Here is a 20,313-nt window from a genome sequence, read left to right on the forward strand (position 1 = left end):
ATTGGGCTGACCAGTGAGACCCTCGAAGAGTCATCATTGAGTAAACTGTGTGCAAGAAGGATTACAGCACCACACTAACATGAAAGGGAGCAGAAAGCAAGAGCCACCAGAGGGAAACCATGATCCCTATCCTGAAGAAGAGTCAGGTGCCATCCAAGGAGGAGGAGGAGGAGGCTGTGGAGATTAAGCTGATGATGAACTCACAGATCTCCAGCAAAAGAGGAACATGGCAGCTGAACCAGGCCTCTGTGAACAGCAGTCAATGAAAAGATGATGTGAGAAGCTGTTCACCAACCAAAACACCTCAGAATGGATGTAAAACATCTTGCTTGTTTAAAGATGTGTTAACATTTTATGCTGAAATTATTGGAGTTTCAAGAAGTGGTTTGAATTCCACAGGCAAATAAATTGGTTTTGGTGGAATACTCAGGTAATGTAATTATGAGCATCAAATAAGAGTTTTGCCAAGATGGAACATGATCACCTTGTGAATACCTCAGAAATAATCTACCTTATATTATAATTAATGAACGAAGATGGTTGGAGTTATGCCAAGATTGTAAGACTAATACTATTAATGTAAGGTATAGATGAGTTCAGTATAATTTTTTAACATCGGTTATACCTTATGCCACAAAAACTGAATAGAACTAAATCTGATATATCAGGCCAATGTGGTCTAGGGGTGGGGACTTCCCTACATTCAACATGGTCTTGTCCCAAAGTAAGGCAATTTTGGGTGGATTTAGGGAACTTTTTAGAGCAGGTTACGAATGTTGTATTTCCGCAAAATCCAAATTTATTTTTAGTGGGACGAGAGCTAAATTAAAATTATCAATCTATCTAGTGGAATTTTTTAAAATTGTACTAGCAGTGACAAGAAAATGCATTGCAATTACTTGGAAATCAGACACACATTTGGATATGGAAAGATGGAATGCAAAAATTCAGAGTTGTATTCCTTAAGAGAAAATTAAATACAATTTGAGAAATAAATATGATATATTTTTGCAAATATGGTGGTCGTATATGCAAACATTAGGCATAAATATATAATAGGCTTCTTCCTCTCCTTTGAAACCTGTAAAGATCCTCTAAAATCTGACTATATAGAAGATTGGCTTTGCATGTTTGATCATCCATCTCAGAGCAATCCTTGAAGATTACTTCTTTTTTAGTTAATTCCACTGTATTATTGGACTCTTAATTTGTTTTATGCAGGTATGGGGGGGGAGGAGTAGGGAAGAGAGGAGATCAAAAATACACGTAGAGTCATTTTTGAACTTTATTGTTGTTGCATTTATTGAATGTCAATTACATGTATGGAAAAATTTAAATAAAATATTCCACATAAAAAAGAAATAATCTTGTACCTCCATATACCCTTGACCTGGGTTAGACAAGTCAATAACTGCCAGTAGATTTGAACACAGATTGTAAGGAAAGACAGGCTTGCTTCTGAAAGCTTTCCTGACGATGCTCCAACTAGATTCAGAGATGACGTGGTCGAGCTTGTGCACTCAGTCTTCATGAGAAGCTCGAGCTTCTCATTGCCAGTTCACTTTAACCTCTTCCTCACACACACTCTGACCTGCCTGTCCTCATTCATAAAATTCCCAGAACATATCCCTGCGGTACTCCACCAGTCACTAGCCTCCAGAAGATTATTTCTATCTACTACTACCCTTTACATTCAGATCAATTTAAGACCTGAGAATATTTGATTTGAGTTCTATTATTTGATCAACTGATAAATTTGCTCCAGTCCTGAAACATGAATTGCACTGTTCAATTTCATGGTTGCCATGCAATTTTAGCATCACTTTTGAACTTGAAATAGCTGTAGTTTCCCATCATTCTACTGAATTGCACTTGCAAAAATATCTGTTCACTACATTAGGAATTAATGCAGGTCCTATCAAACTAGTAGATTTTTTATGATTTCATAGGACACATCATGAACATTTTTTTTAAATTGCAGTCCAAGATGGATTTGGAATAAAATAGATTATCAGAGACAATTCTGATCAAACTGTTAACAGCTGCAGAGACAGGCATTGGGGTTGTCTGGTCAATTCAATTTTGATCTAATCAACATGGAGTCATGTATTGCTTTAGCTGCTGCAGTTACAGCCAGAATTGAAGGCTACTATGTTATTGCATGAATCAAGCTTCAACACACCCAGCTACTTTTACATAAATGAGAAAATAAGCCCATTTTAAGCCAGAGAGACTGCACCTTGAGCTGTACCCAACTTCAAAGTGGTAGCGATACGGTAGTTATGGGGGACTTCAACATGAAGGTGGACTGGGATAATCAGACGGGGGCAGGAACACAAGAGAGCGAGTTTATAGAATGTCTATGAGATACTTTCTTGGAACAGCTAGTGGAGGAACCTACCAGGGGGAAGTCGATTCTGGACTGGGTGCTGTGCAGCGAAGCAGACTTAATAAGTGACCTTGATGTAGGGGAGCCATTAGGGAATAGTGACCATGGTATGGTTACTTTTAAGCTGCAATTAGAAAGGGAAATGGAAAGGAAGTCGGAAGCATCTGTACTTCAGTTAAATAAAGGGAATTTTGCAGCTATGAGGGAGGAGCTATCCAAAATAAAATGGGAAGATACACTAGCTGGGAGGACAACTGGGGAAAAATGGCAGGTTTTTATGGACATTTTTCACAGGATTCAGGACAAATTTATTCCAAAGTGGAGGAAAGGCTCTAGGAGATGCAAATGGCAGCCCTGGCTAACTAAGGAAATCAAGTGCATTATCAAGTCCAAAGGGAGTAATTATAAGATAGCGAAGTGGAGTGGGAAATTAGAGGATTGGGAAACCTTCAAAGAACATCAGAGGGTAACTAAGAAAGCCATAAGAGACGGGAAAATGAAGTACGAGAGGAAATTAGCAGATAATATTGTGGAGGATAGCAAAAGCTTTTTTAAGTATGTGAAGAGGAAGAAATTGGTTCGGTCTAAAATTGGCCCTTTGAAAATGGGCAAGGGTGAAATTATTACTGGAAACAAGGAGATGGCAGAGGAATTTAACAAATACTTTGCAACTGTCTTCACCAAGGAGGATATAAGTTATAGTCAGTTAGGGGGTAGTGGTCATGCGGTACCAAGAGACTTGGGGAACTTTACTGGGGAGGTAGGGGATCTAATGGATATCCGGATCCAGAAGCAGGAGGTTATGAGTAAATTGTTGGGACTGAGGGCTGATAAATCCCCAGGGCCTGATGGGCTGCATCCTAGGGTGCTTAAAGAGGTGGCTATGGAAATTGTGGAGGCACTGGTCGACATTTTCCAAAGTTCCATAGATTCCGGGGAGGTCCCTGAGGATTGGAGAGTGGCTGATGTGGTGCCGTCAGTGGTGGGGAAGATATTGGAGTCCATCATAAATGGAGAAATAGCAGAACACTTAGTCAGTAATAATAGTATAAGGGCTAGTCAGCATGGATTCCTTAAGGGTCCGCGAAGCCAAGCCAAAGAAAAAGAAAAAGAACTCTGCAAGCACAAAGCACCATCAGTGGAGGGAGTCAGCATGGATGGAGAACCCACTGAGCAGGCTGCTTCATGCTGAATGCTGTTGGTGTCCCCTCAGATCCCTGACAGGACATCCTTTGAACATCAGGAGGAGAATGGCTGTATAAACAAAATGATCAGCAGTGGACTCCAAAACTACACAGTGTCACCCACATGTCTCAAAGCTATGGTTCTTGTGTTATCAGCTTGAACAAACACAAACAGCATTGACCAAATTTGCTGAGCTGGATTTTAACACTGGAGTCTTTTATCTGCAAAGCAAAAAAAAATCAACCGAATCGGCTTCTGGAGACAGAAGTCATGAACATAGGTGTACCACACTCTCACATTGATAAGGGAGAGTTTTTGAAGTCACATACATTTATCTGCATCAACTCAATATTTTGCTCTTGAGCTGTTGTAAGTGAATCTCCCTGCATTAATGATTAGCCATGAGTATTACCATGTTCTTCTGTACAAATATCACAGTCCAAGAGGCCAACTACATTTAGTAAGCAAAAAATGTATTAAAAATCCTGGAACAAGCATCTGATTGATTACCATGTGGAAGATTGTGAGGCTCACTGTCCAATTCACAAGAAAGCTTTTCATCCTCCCTCAAACCTCTGGTATTATCTCAAGACTAAAGGCATTACTATCCAAACACCTGTCTCTGCAGCTGTTTACATCTTGATCTGAATGGTCTCTGATGATCCATTTAAATCCAAACCACTTTGGATGTGATGAGAGTAAATATCACTTCCTCTGTGAGCTTTAGATCAGAGAGATGGTCGTCACCACCACAACTGTCCCACTGAGACCCTTTCTCCCACTCTCCTAGTCCCATGCTAATAGTCCACTTTTAAGCAACTGTTTTTATGCAGAGGTCTTAAAGTTGACAACCATCCAATTGCTTTTTCCACACCCATTCTGATATACTGTGATTTGAGAAACAGTTCTGTTGGTGAGGAGCTGGGCAAGGTTCTTGCTCCAGTATGTATGCTGAGTTGTGTGAGATGAGGACAGTGCTTGCTGGAGTATTCAGCATTAGTTGGGAATGTGGTCTGCCTGCTCTCTACACCTATTGCCTTAATTTGGAAGTCAATATTACACCTTCACTATCAATAGTTTCAAACACTTGTGTACTGTTTTTGATCTGGACAGACACCCACCAGTCATGGCCAAGAGCAGGAATGAATGACTCCAGTTTTACATGGTGATATTAGCTTTTGGCAGAGTTTACCAGAGTTAAAACTATGACCTCAGAGTAGCAGGAAGCCTTCTACCAACTGGACCATCAAGAATTGCCAGGCATTAACAACACACAGTTCCATCATGCCAGGACCTGTACTCTCTGTAGGGCAAAAATAATCCTCAGCAGAATCCTTTAGGATTAAAAAAAAAGCATTGCTTTAATCTCTTGTCAAGACATGGGATTCCAACACAGCTACTCCAGATACAGGCTTGATAATCCAAAAACGAATCCACTGGAGTGCTGAGTTATCTTTTACTCTTTTTTTTTTGTGTTACATGGAAATCCAATTAATTATCACATTGTTGTTGATGGCATTTTCTGTGAAACAATTTCTTGCAATGGAAGTACAAGGTGCCAACAGACAATGATATTTTAACCACTGATCCAGGGACACAGCCTCTTCCCAGCAGCTGAAGAATTTAAAGTAGCAAATAAATCTAGATTTGTTTTCATAAAGACTATTGCAATTTTCAACTAGTGTACTGCAGAGAGTGTTCTGAGTGTTTGCATCACTGTCTAGAATGGAGGTGCCAATGCACAGGACAGGAAAAGGCTACAAAAGGTTATAAACTCAGCCAGTGCTAAATATAATTGAAGTAAATAATTATATCGTACTAATCTATATTTTACATTAATAATTTTATTCATATTATCTTTACATATCATTCTCCAATCATTTTCATCTATCTATTTGGTTTAGACATATTTCTTTAAAGTAGTTTATATATTTCTGAAATAAATTTATTTGTATCTCCCTTAGTAATTAACATTTCTAATTCAGGCTGTCTAGGTAATCTTAAATTTTGACCTAATTTATCAGATAGAAAAGCTTTAACTTGATAGCAACAAAAAAAAAGTATTATTCAGGACATTATATTTTTTCTTCATTCATTGCAAAGAAATAAAATTACCAGCTTCAAAACAATCCTCTACTGTTTTAATCCCCATTTGATTCCATATCTTCAAAAACTGATTATAAAGAGTAAAAGGAAAGACTTAATTTAATATAAAGATATTTTTCAGGATATCAAGATTTAATTTAATATCATCAGATTTATATTTTAGATGTGGTAGAGAGAAAGGTTCATTTTTTCATTCAACTTAGCAATGTACTAAGGTTGAATCTTTTTGGATACAAATTAAAATATTTTTGGAGAAAATATTAAAGGTAAAACTCCCATTTGATCCAATATAATTTTTATTGGAAAATGTTAATTAAAATGGTTAGTTTAACTAGGTATCAAATTAAATTTTTATGATTAGCTGTAGCTATTTTGAGGAAATGTGTAGCTATTACTTGGAAATCGGATATGCATTTAGGAATGCAAAGATGGCATACTGAGTTGAGATCTATTTCTCTTAAAAAATTACTTTTGATTATAAGATAAATATATATATTTTTTGAAAATAGGGAGCCCATGTTTATAGTATGTTGGTTTGAAGATTAAAATTTTCAATCCTGGTGGTGATTTTTGGCTTCACAGCAGTTGATTTGAATTTATGCATGTATATTTGATAATCTCCCACTCTTCTTTTTTTAGAGGGTAGATGGGAGGGAAGGGGTGGTGGGAAGGGAGAGGGAGTAGGATTAAATATATATCACATATATCGTTTTTATATAATTCATTATTAATTGAAATGTAATTGTGGTTTAAAACTTTTAAAATAAAATATTCCAAAAAAAAAGTAGCCAGTGCCATAATTGGCATCAGTTTTTACTCCATTAAAAACATGGTTAAGAGGCGGTGCCTCAAGAAAGTAGCCTCTATCATCAAGGACCGTCACCACCTCGGCCATACCCTCTTCTTGCTGCTAAGATCAGGAAGGAAGTACAGGAACCTGAAAATGCTCCATCATCAAATTTCTGAACAGACAATGAACCTACAGACATTACCTCACTTTTTCCTCTTTTTTTGCACGAATTATTTATTTTTAAATATTGCATTTATGGAACTGTTAATGCACAATACTACTGGTCCAAAATGACAAATTTCACAACATCTGTTCATGACAATAAATTCTGATTCTGATTCTAAATATCATTGGATAAAATCTAATTGATGCACTGATTCAAAGAAGTGATGGATATGTTCAGTAGGTCAGACAGCATCAGTGGAAAGAGAAACAGAGTTAGTGTTTCTGGTCAAAGTCACTGCATCAGAATTGGAAGAAGGAGAAAACCAGCAAGTATCTAAAGGACAGATGGCAGAGGGGATGGATGGGACAAATGGAATATCTCTGAGAAGGTAAGTCTAGGGTTGACCTGGAGATAAGCTATTGATGTTGGAATCAGATTGATACTATGGTCAGTTTCTATCAGGTTATTCACGGGAGAAAGCTATGGTCTTTCCTCAATTTTCCTGAGATTTGACCCACCAATCTCATTGCTCTTCTGTGCTTCTTCATTCAGGCACAAGTAACAATGGGAAGGAACCCAGTGCTGGATTGACATTGATGTTAATACATATAGCAATCATGAGCTGTTCAGCATTTTCGAACATCCTGAGGTTATGAAAGCCATTGGATAAATGAATGGCCTCCTTTTTCTACCATTCAGTAAATTACATCCATGTTGAATTATTATTATTCCTGTCTTTTAAAATGTCTTCTGAGAATGTTTATAGAAAAAGATACCACAGGGAAATTTCAGTGATACCACAGGGTTATAGATAGCACATCTAGTTCTTTTAAGATTGAGTCAGTGCTATAAAAGTAGAAATAATTTAATTAACAAGCACAAAAAGCCAGTGTTTTGTGCCTTGGAGCAGTCTCCCCTCTGAATTTGAATGTGAATAGATCAATGGATGATATAGTATTCTTAGTGTCCAAATGCATCACAAGTTTTGTGGATGAATTTAGCTTGAGGATATAATTGTACAAATTCCCTGAAACCTTTACAACATTTGAAACATGTTGCTCATTTATTTCCATGTGACAGATTGCAATGGCTGCCACTTGGTCACAGGTTTAGGAATTCTCATTATCTGCTGCTTTGATCAATCAGCGTTAAATAAGTAAAGTTCCCATTCATTCTCTCTCATCAGGTCAGACCAGAGTTGGAGAAACTTCGATCTCACTTCTTTTCTTTTTCAATATTTTTATTGATTTCATTTAGCAAATGTTACATAGGTAAATAACCATGACTAGAACCATAACCAAACCTGTATAATACGAGTGACAGCAATGACAAAACCTACGTTACATGCAAAAGTAAATAAAAATAAACTTGCTATTCTCCAAAATCGACCCTCTACCTACAGAGGCTGTTGGCAAAATACATAGACCACTATCTGATAATGAAAAGGAAAATAAACAATGAGGTCAAAAATCAAAAATTATTTAAGCTTACAAAAATTTTGAGAAATAATTAAGAACTCCATAAAGAAATAAAATTTACATTTATCACAGTAATGGATCATCTAACTTTATCTAAGGACAAAAAAAGCCATCGTATCAGTTAGCCATTTAGAGTAGTATGGCCCTTCTAGCAATCAGGGAAGCAAAAGCTATTACATGGGATTGTGAAGAATTCAAAATCAGATAATGGGGCCCACATATTCCAAACAAGGCAATAAAAGGTGAATGAGGCCAAATTCATATTAAGAACCAAAGATCGTGTATGAAATACACCTTCCCACTAATTGAGAAGAGAAAGACATAACGAAAACATAGGATACAATAAACTATCTTCAGTTTTACATTTATCGTATTTAGAAGATAAGTAAGGATAGAATTTAATCAATCGGGGTTTGAAATAATGAGCATGATGTACTACTTTAAATTGTAAATGCCTAGCACAGAGAGAAGATGAATGAATACATTTCAGAATAGAATCCCATGTATTCTCAGAAAATAATTGTTGGCAATCTTGTTTCCTTAGTTTTTTTAATCAATCTCACTTCTTCATTCTGGTTGATTTTTGATTCCTTTCATATTCTCTCTTCTTGAGGATGGTGCATTCAAATCTCATCCAGAATAATGATCCAAGGCTACTGCTCCAGAGTGCTGCTGAGGGGCAGTTGAACTAACAGCCTGGTCATAGAGTCTTGGAGATATGCAGCAAACAACAGGCCCAGTGGATCCCAGCCAATCACCAATCACCTATTTACCATAATCGTACCCCAACCAATTTTACTTTCAACACATTCACAACAGCAGTGCAGAAGAATAGAGGAACCTTGGGGTCCAAACCCACTGACCTCTCAAGATTGCCATGCAGGTTGATAGGATAGTTAAGAAGGCCGATGGTATGCTGGGTTTCATTATTCGGGGGGCTGAGTTCAGGAGTCGTGAGGTAATGCTGCAGTTCTATAAATTTCTGGTGAGAACACACTTAGAACAGTGTGTTCAGTTCTGTTCACCTCAATTTTAGAAGGAAGTGGAACCTATGGAGAGGGTGCAGAGGAGATTTACCAGGATGTTGCCTGGATTGGAAAATAAGTCTTATGACACAAGGTTAGGAGAGCTGGTGCTTTTCTCCTTAGAGTGAAGGCTCATGAGAGGTGACTTCATGGTCTACAAGATATGAGAGGCAGAGATAATGTAGATAGCCAGCACCTTTTTCTCAGGGTTGGAGTAGCACACACCAAAGTACAAAGTGAAGGGAGGGAGGTTTAGGGGAGACATCAGGGGTACTTTGTTTTTAAACACAGACATTTGTGCGTGCTTGGAATGTATTGCCAGTGATGATGGTGGAAGCTGCAGCAATTGGTGCATTTAAGAGACAATGGAGTGTTATAAGGTAGGGAAGATTTTGGTTTTTTAAGGTATATATACTCTACTTGGATCAACAGAACATTGTGGCCCAAAGGACCTGTACTGAGCTGTAATGCCCTATAAGGGAACAAATTCAAAGTGTTCAAAGAGAGACAATACTGGACACGTTAGTATTGAACATTAGGATTTATTTACACAGGGTGAGGGGGAATACACAGTAGACCACGTGCAGACACACCAATATCAAACAAATCATACACATTGGATACAAGTTAGATAGTAATGACCACAACTCCTGATGGCATAGCGAGGGTTAAAACAAACATTATTTGCTACCCCTCTCCGGACAAGTAGGCACAGCACACTGATGAGCTTAGCTGGTCAGATGACCCTCCAGGAGGAAGCACGTAGAAATTCATTTGCTCTAACCGGTTTCCTGTCCAATCTGTTGGATAATCCTTCAGGTGACACACTGCCTACCAACTGAGATTCCACCTCTCATCCACATACTGGGACATTTAACCCACTAACCTGCAAGACTGGAGGAAACTGGAGCTTCTGGAGGAAACCCATAGAGTCACAGGGTGAGCAAGCAAGCTCCACATACATAGTACCTGAGGTCAGGAATGAACCTAGGGATCTGGAGTCGAGAAGCAGAATTTTACCAGGAATGGGTCATCAAAAATGGGTCTCTGCTCTAACTGTGGACAGGTAAGTACAGAAGAACAGCCATTCCTAATGGGAGCCATTCAGACCCTTGAGTATCACAGCACATTTGAGGGGGGCAAGGACTGAAATCATAAATATTTTATTGTTTTTTTGTAGAAGTATGGAAGAAACCAACTAAACGACTGCTTCACAGGGAAAGGGGCACATAAACTTTGAGCAGAGCTCTAAGGGGGCCATAGCTTAAAAAAGATTGAGAATTAATGGTTTAGAATATAGAGCATAGAACATTACAGCACAATGCAGTCCCTTCAGCCCATAATGTTGTGCTAACGTTATTATCATCTATTAAAGATATTTGCACTAGTCTGAATTACTATATGTTTTTTTTGGCTTAAAAAGTTTTTAACAATTGGTAGATTTTAAAAATGTTGCTTTTTACATTTTCTGAGCATTCTGGATATCAATGTCTTTAAAATATACATTGTCTGATGGTACTGGTGAGTGTGGGGCAGGGTCTTGTCAGTTATCTCAGCCACTGGAGGAGGGGAGACTTCACCCTGTACCAAAATATCCCAGCTCGAGTGAAATGTCAGCTCTGCTAAACATATGTATTCCTTTCTTTAACATTATTCGGATTTACAACAAAGATGAATCTTTTTTTTTAAATATCCACTTTCACTTTTACCCTTACAATGTTTTCTTTTGCTTTCCCAGAATTCTTTCTAAAACTCTAATCTACAGCTGACATCATGTTTGTGTTCAGATGCAGGCCATAAGCTGAAGAAAATTTCTGCACAAATGTGCCTCCCCATTAAATGCACATAGTGTATCAATGCTTATGAAGTCTCAGTCATTTTTGCATTAGGTAATACCTAATATTTTGTAAAATAAGACCATCAAATAGAACTGGCATGGCAATTTTCCAGGAGATGTTTCAAAACTGCACATTATCAAAACCCTATAATTTAAAGATTTCAAAATGGCACCTCAAAATGTTCCATTGAAATCTTGAACTGTGTACAGCTTCCAACAAAAGTTACAATATGCCAAATACTGAGGATGGTCGTCACCCTCTGATCTCTGCATCAGAATGTCACGTGTTCGCCCTCTGCTCAAATTGACATGACCAAGACTGGAGCTTCATCACTGAGGAAATTCTGTGTGTCATCATCTTGCACATACCACCGTGCCCATGTGCCTAGTCAGGAGGCTATAAAATGCTTCAGGTCCCTATTCTTCATGTTCCCTTAATATTTCAAAATAATTTCACATTATGTGATCTAGCTGATCACAAATAGGAGGCAATGCAGACTGCCCAAGTACGAGTGACCAACCTTGAAATGAAAGTCCTGGAGGTATCTTCCAAGCTGATTGAAACATTTTTTGTAAGCCCTCCTTACATGTATCAATATACCTACAAGACTAAAACTCTATACCTTCTAATGCTCCCTGGTCAGAGCTGTCATTATTACCCAATTACAATGATACTTCGAATCATGTGGTTTTGTCTGCACGTGCTGCAAGCATGCGCTGTTGTTTTCGTTGCTGCTTGTGTTTTTATAGTCGCTACCTTAGTCAAATTTTCTGGTGTTTTATCTCACTGCCATTGCCATTATATTCAGTGATATAAGGGAATTATGATTTACGAGTAACATTAGTAAAAAAAACCCACACTAATAAGGATTCTGTATGGTCTGGTAAGGGAAGAGGTCCATGATGGTGGGGGGGAGGGGGGGTTGGTGACATCATGAGTTACCACACTAGGTGACACTAACCTTAGTGATGTAATTGCACAAAGTATGATGTACAGTGAATCATGGAGAGTAGGGTGTGGTTTTATGAAGGCCAAGTTCAGGGTATAGTGCAAGAGCATCATCTTTCCGTGCTAGCGCAGAATGTCAAGTCAGTTCTCACCCCACGATGCAAGGCTGATACAGCCCAAGGTGAGCCAGATGTAGCTCAATGTCAGCACTTTGAAAATCTCTGGATCTGCGGGTTCAAGAACCACCCAGCAGCCATTCACAACCTTTTGTTTTTGGCTAGGCCTCCCTGAGAACTCTGCTCAGAGTTTATGAGCTCTCTTCCCCATGAAGCAGTCAGTTTAGTTGGTTTCTTTCCTTTTGACAATATAAATCAGCTTTGGCCCCTGGGTGGGAGGTTGCAGTATGCTCCTCCCCCCCCCCCACCCCTTCCATTGGAAATGGTTGTTTGTGAGCATGAAGTATAAACCAAGGGAGTTCTCTATAGTGGTCTTACCATTGCTTATCCTTCAATATCGCTCAGCAGATAGTGTGGCCATTTTTAACAACGTTGCCTATGGGAACTTACTGTGCACACATAGGCTGCTGTGTTTCCTAAATTACAAATTATGTGACTTTATATAATGCTTTGGCTTTAAAGTCACAGGGTGATACAGCCCAGTCATGGGTCATTATATCTCCTTGAAGCCATATTGACCATCAGCCACTAATGGTCCAGATTAGTCCAGTTTTATCATCCTATCCACATTCCTATCAACTCCTTCCAGAGCTCACCACCCACCTGGACCCTCAGGAGTGTTTAGAGGTCAATTATCCATCCAGTAGCACATCTTTGGGATGTGGGAGGAAACTATGGCAGCCATAGGAACACCAAGTGGTCACAGAGAGAACAGGTAAACTCCACATAGATGGCTACCAAGGTTAGGATGGAACCAGACAGCAGTTGTCTTTGCAATGCCTCTGTGACAGCCATTACAGTTCCATGAGGTGTATATGAGGGGTGGAACTGTGTTGAAATTGCTTGTTGCCTTGCTCTAAATTCAACAATGAACCAAGGAAACTTTGCAGCTCACAGCTCGGATCTTCAATTTAAGAACTTTGCCTAGTTCAGTATTTCTCAAGTACTCACTTCTGCTGAATGCTGGTTAATTACTTGATTTACAAAAGCCCTCCCATCAGTTCCATTTGTGACGCTGATATTAACCTTAGTGTCCAATCATCATTTAGACCAAGCTGCTATGTTCTCTGAAAAATAAGACAAATTGATGTGACTGATCCTTTCATCTCACAGCCACAAATTCGACAGTAAAATCCATCATATGGGCTTAATGTGACAAACTGGTAGGAAGAAATAGAAACTATATCTTAATCATTTATATTTCAAATCATTAGTCTTCGGACTTGAGCTTTTTCAAATTAATATTGCTGTCAAAAAACAGACAATTTTGTGAAGGATTTGCCGCGAGGTTGATGCTTCTCATGAAGATGTGAGAAATGAAAGATGGATCCCCCTCTGCCAGTCAAACCTCATCCTCACTTGTCAGGAAGAGGCGCAGCAGCAACTACACTTCCTGAGAAGACTGATGCGGGCAAGGCTACTGGCCACCATCCTGACAACATTCTACAGGAGTTCTACGGAGAGCATCCTGGCCGACTTCATCACAGTGTGCTACAGTTTCTGTTGAGCATCAGGTTGGACATCAATCTAAAGGACTGTAAGAGAAAGACAGAGAGGATCACTGGTGTCTCTCTCGTGCCCCCTCCCAGCCCCATCCCCTATGAATGTGATCTACAGGGATTGTTGTCTGCAGAGGGCACGCAAAATCACTGAGGACTTTTTCCACCTTACACACGGTATCTTTCAGCACTCATCGGGAAATAGATACAGGAGTATCAAATCCATCACCGCTAGACTGAGAAATATCTTCTTCATTAGGCAGTGAGAATCCTGAACAACTGAACTGCTCTACAAACTCTCCAAAACTCTACTATTTATTTAACAATATTTATTAATTTTTCTATATGTGTATACATACTGCATATGTATCATTCATCTGTATGCGTGTTATGTCTGGTTGTGCGTTTTAATATTTTTGCTCTGAGGACTGGAGAATGCTGTTACGTGGGGTTGTACATATACGATTAGACCATAATAACCTTGAACTTGAACTGTGCCTCAGTCAGTATTGCTGATCTACTCTATTCTATGGAGCTATTCCATGAAAGCCAGTGTAATTGACTTTAAGAAGCAAAGCCCACTATTTATCAAATCCTCATTCCCCTTAGACTTTCTCCTCTTTCTCAATAACGAACATTTTCATGTGTGAAAGAATAGGGCTCTGAGCTCAAAAATAAGAATTAGTAGTATGGTCACTGACAGTAAGATTTAATTACCTTTCCAGCAGGTACTTTGAAGCAACAGGGATTTCCCAATGTTCTTTTAATGAACAGGGTTGAGTGAAGAGTAAATGTCAGGTTTTACTATTCTTGATCAAACTTGAAATTCTCTACTACACCTGCCAAACCTGAGATCTCTACCATCCAAACACCAAGGGCACCAAGAAAGCATCACGCATGATCTCTTACTAGTGAGGCTGTATTCCTCCCCCTGACTCTCCATAATTTCCTCTCATTCCCTGCCCCTTCCTCCATCCTCCCCTCTCCCTGCCCCTTCCTCCATCCTCTCCTCTCCATGCCCCCGCCTCCATCCTCCCCTCTCCCTGCCCCTTCCTCCACTCTCTCCTCTCCCTGCCCCTTACTCCATCATCCTCCCCTCTCCTCCATCCTCTCTTGTCCCTGCCTCCTCCTCCATCCTCTCCTCTCCTTTGGCCCTTCTTCCATTCTCTCCTCTCCCTGCCCCTTACTCCATCCTCTTCTCTCCCTGCCCCTTACTCCATCCTCTCCTCTCCCTGCCCCCCCCTCCATCATCCTCTCCTCTGCCTGCCTCATCCTCCTCCATCCTCTCCTCTCCTTTGCCCCTTCCTACATCCTCTCCTCTCCCTGCCCCTTTCTCCATCCCCTCCTCTATCCTCCCCTCTCCCTGCCCCCTCCTCCATCCTCTCCTTTCCCTGCCCCCTCCTCCATCCTCTCCTTTCCCCGTCCCTTCCTCCATCCTCTCCTCTCCCTGCCCCTTACTCCATCCTCTCCCTGCCCCTTCCTCCATCCTCTCCCTTCCCCTTCCTCCATCCTCTCCCTGTCCCTTCCTCCATCTTCTCCTCTTTCTGTTCCTTCCTCCATTCTCTCCTCTCCCGTCCCCTCCTCCATCCCCTCCTCCCCCACCCCTTCATCCACCCTCTCTATTGCCGGGGTGATGGTGTCGATGGCATTACTGGGACATTGGAAACACATTAAGACAGGCACATGGATGCAGGAAAAATAAAGGGGTACGGGTGTAATGGAGGGAAATTTTGACTGTTGAGCACTTTTATACAAGTTGGCACAACATTATGATGCTGAAGGATCTGTACTGCGCCATAATGTTCTATGTTCTATGTTAAATCCTGAGGTAGCCTAAACCAAAATCTAATCTCACCATCTTCTCTTGGGCATTCACAGATGGATAATAAACGGTGACCCTGCTGCAGAGCTCACTTCTCATTAACAAGTCATGAAAATTAATCAGGTCTTGAGTATGTGTCTGCAGCAATTGACAACTGTCATGGAGACAGCTGTGGTTCCCTGATGCTGATTTGTCAAGGCCAACCTCATTAGAGTAAACAAGGCAACCAACTAAACTTGAGGATGGTGCATCCCAAACACAATGGTCCAAATAGTGACAGGGCCCTCAAGCTTTCTTGCATTCAGTGTTGTATATGGAGGATAGATTATAGTCCAGGAAAAAGATAAATTAACCAGGAAAATATTGTTAAAATGCGTTCAGTGACTGGAATTAAAAGTCCATCTCAAAATCTCTGAAAATTAATTGATAATCTTAAACAAGCAAAAATCGATAAATTCACTCCAATAAATTTATATTTCTTGCAGAGGAATTTGGGATTGGGTGGAAAAGCTCTGGAAAAATGTGACTGAAAAGAAAGCTTCCTTCCAAACAATCTCTTTGCACTAAAATAAATGATTTTCATTTATTAAAATTGTAATTACTCTCAGCAATTAAAAAAATATATATTCTTTTCTGTTTTTATCCTCTCTCTCTCTTTCTATTTCTCTCTCTCTCTCTCTCTCTCTCTCTCTCTATATATATATATATATATATATAAGGAGAGAGAGAGAGAGATCGAGATCAAATAGAAATCAATTTATTTTGATTTCTTTATATAATTTGGCATTGAGTTAAATATTCCCAGTTCCATATTCTCGTTCTTCTTCTGCACTGCTCATTGACCTCACTTCTGACAGGTAGGTTAAGGAGATGGGCTTTTGGCAAAAACAATCCACAGGAGGAACTAAACAGGTTGAGCAACATCTATGGAGGTGAATTGTGGATGTTTCAGGTTGAGACCCTGATTAGGGCTGAGGGCCAGCAGTACTCACAGAGTGGGTTATAGAACACCCATCAAAGAGGGAAGGACATACTTTATCAATAATTATTAATACAAACTTAACTCTAGATCTGTTAATAGTCTTGTTTAGGACGGAAAATCTGTTAATAGCCTTGTTTAGGACGAATGAACAGAAGGTGGTGAAATTGTCTTCATCTCATTGTCATGTGTTAGCCTTCACTTCTCCTATTGCAAAATGAGTAATTTTGATCAGGTAGAAAGATACTGTCCTGCACACTCACAGTCAGTGGTTACATGATATGACTGTCATATTTAACTTTGTAGAAAATAATATGTTCAATAAGTGTTTTAAATTTAAATTTTTCTAATTTTTGGGACTCCTTTTTGAATTATTTTCATAACCTTTAATGGGAATCTCGTGGATTTGAGTTTCTTCATATTTTTACTAGTAGTGTAATTTTTCTTTATATTGCCATGCATCTTTGGAATGCTTTGGGGTTTGAATTACATATAATCAAATTTTTAATTTTTTTTCTCTCTTCATTTTTTTTCATCTTTTTTAATACATTCTTGAATCAATAAAGTTGGACAAGGTAAAACAAGTTCTGTTAATGAGTTTGTTCCAGCTGTATCAGTGTTATGCATCGACCTTTTTTCTGTCTGTATGTATGATATAAAAATGTAATAAAAATCTTGAAAAAAGAAATGGAGAGGAAGATATTGCCTTCAAAGTCCACGTCCCTAGAAGAACCTTGACAGTGGATTAGCATCATAAACACTGCAGGTGTTGGAACATGGAGCAGAACAGAAATTGCTGGATGATTTGGACAGCAGCTGTAGGGGCAAAGGAATTGTTGTTGTTTCAGGTTATGATCTCTGCTTCTGGACTTATGTTAATTCTGTTTCCTCAGGTCACAGTTGCTCTGTGGAAGGCACCAACATAAACAGCAACAAAACCCCAGAAAAAAAAATGAGTGGGCAAGGGAAATATCATATCTTGTACTGTGTATAACATACACCAGTTAAAAAGTTAGGTCAAGTGCGAAGGAGCAAATTCAGGTACTTTTGTGCAAATATTGCATGTCTGTTTGTTCCCCTTTTGACTCTGCTCTCCTGAACCTCGAAGTTCAGGGAGCTGGCAAGGTGAAGCCTCCCCCCCAAAAAAAAGGCTTTCAAATCTACTGTGCCTTTTAAACTTTAGGAATTTACAGATCTCCTTGTGATATATTTGAGTGCAGTGTCTGTGGTAACATTTGAAATGTGCCCGACACTTCATGCAAAGCAAGTTTCCACAGGCAGCCAGGAGCTGTTGGTTAAGAAACAGGCATTGACTAGGACACTGTGGAGGGTTCATTGACTCCTCTTCCAACTGGCACCATGCATTGCCTCATGATTATTTTAGCAAGTAGATGAGGTTCACCATCCCTGAAACCTTATTGTCCTAATGATGCAGCTTCCTCTCAGCACAACACTGACACCTCAGTAATGTTTCTTTCTGCTTTAAAGTAGGAGTGAAACTGATGTCAAATAAGACCATAATACATAGGAACATAGGAACATAGGAAGAAGGAACAGGAGTAGGCCAAAAAAGGCCCATCGAGCCTGCTCCACCATTCAATAAGATCATGGTTGATCTAATTTATGATCTAACTCCACCTCCCCATATCCCCTAATTCCTCTATCATGTAAAAATTTATCTAACTGAATTTTAAATATGTTTAATGAAGCAGCCTCAACCACTTCCTGGATAGAGAATTCCAAACATTCAATACTCTCTGGGAAAAACTATTTTCCCTCATCTCTGTCCTAAATCTACTCCCCCGAATCTTGAAACTGTGTCCTCTCATTTTAGTTTCCTCGGCCAGCTCAAAAGACCTTCCTACATCTATCCTATCCATACCCTTCATAATTCTATATGTTTCTATAAGATCTCCTCTCATTCTTCTGAACTCAAGCAAATACAATCCTAGACGATTTAATCTTTCATCATAAGTCAACCCCTTCATCCCAGGGATCAACCTAGTAAACCTCCTCTGTCTGGACTGTCTCCAAAGCCAGTATATCCTTCCTCAAATATGGAGACCAGAACTGGACACAGTACTCCAGGTGCAGTCTCACCAGTACCTTATACAGTTACAACATTACCTCCCTACTCCTGAATTCAATTCCTCTTGCGATGAAGGCCAACATTCCATTTGCCTTCTTAATAACCTGCTGCACCTGCAACCTAACGTTTTGCGATTCATGCACAAGCACTCCCAAGTCCCTCTGCACAGCAGCATGCTGTAGTTTTCCACCCTTTAAATAATATTCAGCTCTTTTATTTTTCCTGCCAAAGTGGATAACCTCACACTTACTAACATTGTACTCCATCTTCCAGACTTTTGCCCACTCATCCAGCTTAACTATATCCCTCTGCAGACTCTCCACATCCTCATTACAATTTGCTCTTCCACTCAATTTGGTGTCATCCGCAAACTTGGCTACACCACATTTTGTCCCCTCCTCCAAGTCATCAATGTAAATGATGAACATTTGTGGGCCTATCACCGATCCCTGCGGAACCCCACTTACCAACCTGAAAAACTCCCATTTATTCCGACTCTCTGCCTCCTGTCAGACAACCAATTTTCGATCCATGCCAATAGACTTTCCCAGACTCCACTTTCCTGTAACTTACTGATAAGTCTCTTGTGCGGCACCTTATCAAACGCTTTCTGGAAATCCAAATATACCACATCAACCTGTTCCCCTCTATCCACCGCACCCATTATATCCTCAAAGAATCCTAACAAGTTTGTCAAACAAGATCTTCCCTTTCTAAAATCATGCTGCGTCTCCCTGATTGAACCCTTACGTTCCAAAAGTTTCACTATTTCATCTTTAGTGACGGCTTCAAACATTTTTCCAACTACAGACGTCAAGCTAATTGGCCAATAATTCCCAGTTTTCTGCCTACATCCCTTCTTAAAAAGTGGCATGACATTTGCTGTCTTCCAGTCTGCTGGGACCTGCCCAGAATCCAAGGAATTTTGGTACATGACCACCAATGCATCAACTATAACTTCTGCCATTTCCTTCAGAACCCTTGGATGCATATCATCAGGACCAGGTGATAAGGCCTTCCCCAACATTTGCATCCTTAACTCTGCACTTGGGCATGCTGGTCGTGTCTTCCACCGTGAAGACTGACACAAAATATTTGTCCAATGCCTCGGCCATTTCCTCATTTTTTGCTACCAGATTTCCTTTCTCATCCTCCAAGGGTCCTATGTTAACTCTGGCCACCCTCTTCCGTTTTATATATTTATAAAAATTTTTTGCTTTCTGTTTTTATATTTTGTGCCAATTTACTTTCATAATCCTTTTTCCCATTTCTTATTACTGGCTTTGTAACCCCTTGTTGTCTCTTAAAGTTATCCCAATCTTCCAGTTTCCCACTGCTCTTTGCAGCATTTTACACCTGCGCCTTCAATTTTATACTCTCCTTTATTTCCCTTGTTAACCACAGTTGATTTTTCCCTCCCTTGCTGCCCTTTTTCCTGACTGGAATATAGTTTTGTTGAGCATTACAAAATATTTATTTGAAAATCTTCTACAGTTCCTCAACTGTTTCATCAATTAGCCTGTGCTCCCAGTCCACTCTGACCAATTCCTCCCTCATCCTATGGTAGTCACCCCTGTTTTAGCATAATATATTAGTTTTAGATCTAACTATTTCCCCTTCCATCTGATCGCTATTTCCCAGATGGTCTCTGACTATTACATCATTTACTCTACCTATCTCATTGCACAACACTAGATCCAGGAGAGCATTTTCTCTTGTTGGTTCCTTAACATGCTGCTCAAGAAAGCTATTGCGGATGCATTCTATGAAGTCCCCTTCCAGACTCTCATGACCAACTTGATTTTCCCAATCTATGTGGAAGT

The sequence above is a fragment of the Narcine bancroftii genome, chromosome 8, assembly GCF_036971445.1.
Source record: "Narcine bancroftii isolate sNarBan1 chromosome 8, sNarBan1.hap1, whole genome shotgun sequence".
Lineage (NCBI taxonomy): Eukaryota > Metazoa > Chordata > Chondrichthyes > Torpediniformes > Narcinidae > Narcine > Narcine bancroftii.